At 43.8% G+C, this 3,408-nt stretch overlaps 1 non-coding gene across 1 annotated transcript; it reads left to right on the top strand.

Annotated features, from left to right (window-relative positions):
• The first annotated feature begins 2,964 nt into the window (after window positions 1–2,964).
• trnae-cuc (transfer RNA glutamic acid (anticodon CUC)) lies at window positions 2,965–3,036 on the top strand. Its single transcript has one exon. It is a non-coding gene; the product is annotated as a tRNA-Glu (tRNA).
• Window positions 3,037–3,408: the final 372 nt, after the last annotated feature.

Below are 3,408 nucleotides of genomic sequence, written 5' to 3'. Positions count from 1 at the left end.
AATTAGAAAGTATTTTGGTGGAACGAACCTTTAAAACTATAAATTAGACAGTATTTTGGTGGAACGAACCTTTAAAACTATAAATTAGAAAGTATTTTGGTGGAACGAACCTTTAAAACTATAAATTAGAAAGTATTTTGGTGGAACGAACCTTTAAAACTATAAATTAGAAAGTATTTTGGTGGAACGAACCTTTAAAACTATAAATTAGAAAGTATTTTGGTGGAATGAACCTTTAAAACTATAAATTAGAAAGTATTTTGGCGGAATGAACCTTTAAAACTATAAATTAGAAAGTATTTTGGCGGAACGAACCTTTAAAACTATAAATTAGAAAGTATTTTGGTGGAACGAACCTTTAAAACTATAAATTAGAAAGTATTTTGGTGGAACGAACCTTTAAAACTATAAATTAGAAAGTATTTTGGTGGAACGAACCTTTAAAACTATAAATTAGACAGTATTTTGGTGGAACGAACCTTTAAAACTATAAATTAGAAAGTATTTTGGTGGAACGAACCTTTAAAACTATAAATTAGAAAGTATTTTGGTGGAACGAACCTTTAAAACTATAAATTTGAAAGTATTTTGGTGGAATGAACCTTTAAAACTATAAATTAGAAAGTATTTTGGTGGAATGAACCTTTAAAACTATAAATTAGAAAGTATTTGGTGGAAATGGAAGAAACCATTTATACTATAGTTAAAAATTAAAGGACAGGAAGTAGTATTTTGGTGGAATAAACCTTTAATACGATAGTTAGAAAGGAGTATTTTGCTATCATCTAATTCGATAGGTGGCGCTGTCACCAAAAAACAAAAGTCCAACAAATGCATGTTATCATCCAATTCAGTACGGGGTGCTGTGGGGTCCTGGAACTGCAGCTCTCTGGTGCTGCTGTGGGGTCCTGGAACTGCAGCTCTCTGGTGCTGCAGGATCTCCTCTTGGAAAGCCTCACACTTCAGAGATTTTTGCTCTGTGGGGGCGGGACCTTCTCCAGAGGTGATTGACACATGTGAGCTCTGGGTGTCAGAGTTGTTTTGGTCAGGTTGTGAAAGGGAAGTTGACTCAACTGGTATCTGTGTCAGTTAAAAGCCTCACAGTAAATCCATAATCTAGGAGTAGAAACCAAAGTCTCCTACGACGAGGATGGGATTGGAACCCACGCCTGCAGAGCTCAGTGGATCAGCAGTCCATCACCTTAACCACTCGGCCACCTCGTCTCCTGACCACCATGATGTGCTGCTTTCTCTGAGCCTTTGAAACAGCTGAACTCTTTGGAGCCCATTTGTCAGAAATGGACCCAGCAGGAGCCACTGAACACAACTCTGACATCATCAGGCTTCTTCCCAGCAGCTTGGTGCTCCAGAGGGAAGAATCCAGACCATCGCTACATCATCAGAGTGAACACCAGCTGATGTTTACCAGTTTAACAAGCCTTTGACTGCTAAATGACATCCAAGCTCAGATTCTCTTGTCCTGGTAGAACAAGTCAATGTTGAAGAAGATGAGAGCACCAGTCTCTTTCATCCAATGCTGGAACAGCGTTAGACTGAAGGTCTGAAGGTCCCTGGTCTGGTCCAGGTTTCAACAGGGGACCAGCATCAGCCAACATTTAAATGTGGACAGCAGTGGAGGTGAAGCCCACATCAAGGAAACAAGCCTCCTATCACTGTCCTGTGCTGAGTTTCTTTAAAAAATGTGAGACAACCTCAAGATTTTCTGTTTCCTGTGTTGGACTTTGGCTCAGAGAATCAGAGCCAATCAGAAGCTTGTTGGTCTTGGATGCTGGTCATCAGGAGCAATGAGGGGCTCAGTGTCTTGCTCAAGGACACTTCAACATGGTCACCAGCTGAAGTGAGAACTGAACCAGCAACTCTGCTAGACGGCCACTCTGCCTCCAGGCCGTGCCCCCCGAACCTGAATCATCATGATGTCATTATTTGTTGCTTTAATTCACCAAATGTGTGACGTGGTGAGTTTGTCAGGAGTTTAAAGACCAAAGTTGTGAACACACAGAGAAGTAAACCTGTCAAAGCTGCTTCACTTGATGAGTGAAACTGAGGAACTGATAGAAGAGCAACAAAGAAAATGGAGTCAGAAGGTCGTCTTCTTCACTGCTCAGTCACAACACACACACACACACACACACACACACACACACACACAAATAGTTTGTCTTTGAGAGAGGACAAAAAATGTTTGACTGTGCTGACATGAACTTTCATTGTCTAATTTCAGTCTCCTACAAAAGTGTGTGAATGTGGTCGTTGTGGCCGAGTGGTGAAGGCGATGGACTAGAAATCCATTGGGGTCTCCCTGCTCAGGTTGGAGTCCTGCCAACAACGTTGAACTGTTGACAATTTAAATTTGACCCATTTTTCCTCCACACTGTCCTTCATCACAGCATTTAACATCAGGACTGCTCCCAGATCAGCTCCATGACCTCATCCCTGCACCAGAGTACCGCCCAAGTTCATCAAAAACCGCCAAGCATAAATATATAATATGTATATAATGTGAACACACCTGTACAGGTGCGTTAACGTGCTTAATAATAGAGAATGAGTGAAGGGTTTGTTCAGAGTGGAGTGCAGTACCACAGTCAGGCCAGCAGGTGGGGCTTTCGTTGGTGCTGTCTACCTAATTGCGGTGTCTGTGCTCTGCCAGCAGAGGTCATGCTTCCCCACCAATCTTCTAGGGTGTCTGAGTGGTGCCGCCATGTTTAGGTTGTAGCAGGAGGACGTAGGTTTCCGCTTGGCAATTTGGATGTAGCGAAAGTCACGTTATGAATGGAGGGCTGAGTTGGAGCAGAGGGGGCAGGATCCTGGGGGTGGACTGTCTTTAGGGGGCTGAGGTGTCTGGTGGTCTTGGTGGACCCTCTGCATCTCAAGCTGAGACCACAGAGTCCTGTGTTCTTGAGTCATTGTCTATAGTCTCTGTTGTTGGAGCGCTCAGTGTGGTCCCTGATGGTCTAGTGGCTAGGATTCGGCGCTCTCACCGCCGCGGACCGGGTTCGATTCCCGGTCAGGGAATGAGTTATTTAGAGGTTGAGGGAGAGGTGATCAGGTGGTCCACATGATGGTGGAGGTGATGAAGTGTGAATCCATCATGGCTCCACTCTCACCCCCATTGTAGTGTTCTTGGTTCACTCTGCCATGGCCCCATGTTGAAGGGTGACTGTCTCATTCAGGTTCAACCCTTTGTTAGACTCTATTAAGTCACTGACTCCTGCAAGGACAAACTGTAATCCTCCTTAGTAGCTTTGGTTATTGATGATCTGCAATGGTTCGTGGGGGTGGAGCCTATCCCTCAGGTGAGGGGCGGGGTTTATCCTGGACAGGTCACCAGTCCATGGCAGGGCCATCACATAGAGACAGATTGATTATAAAAATGTTCATCCCCAG

The sequence above is a fragment of the Aulostomus chinensis genome, chromosome 1 (genome assembly GCF_037954235.1).
Source record: "Aulostomus chinensis isolate RoL2024-O1b breed Wild chromosome 1, RoL_Achi_v1.0, whole genome shotgun sequence".
Classification (NCBI taxonomy): domain Eukaryota; kingdom Metazoa; phylum Chordata; class Actinopteri; order Syngnathiformes; family Aulostomidae; genus Aulostomus; species Aulostomus chinensis.
This window is presented reverse-complemented; position numbering and strand designations above follow the sequence as displayed.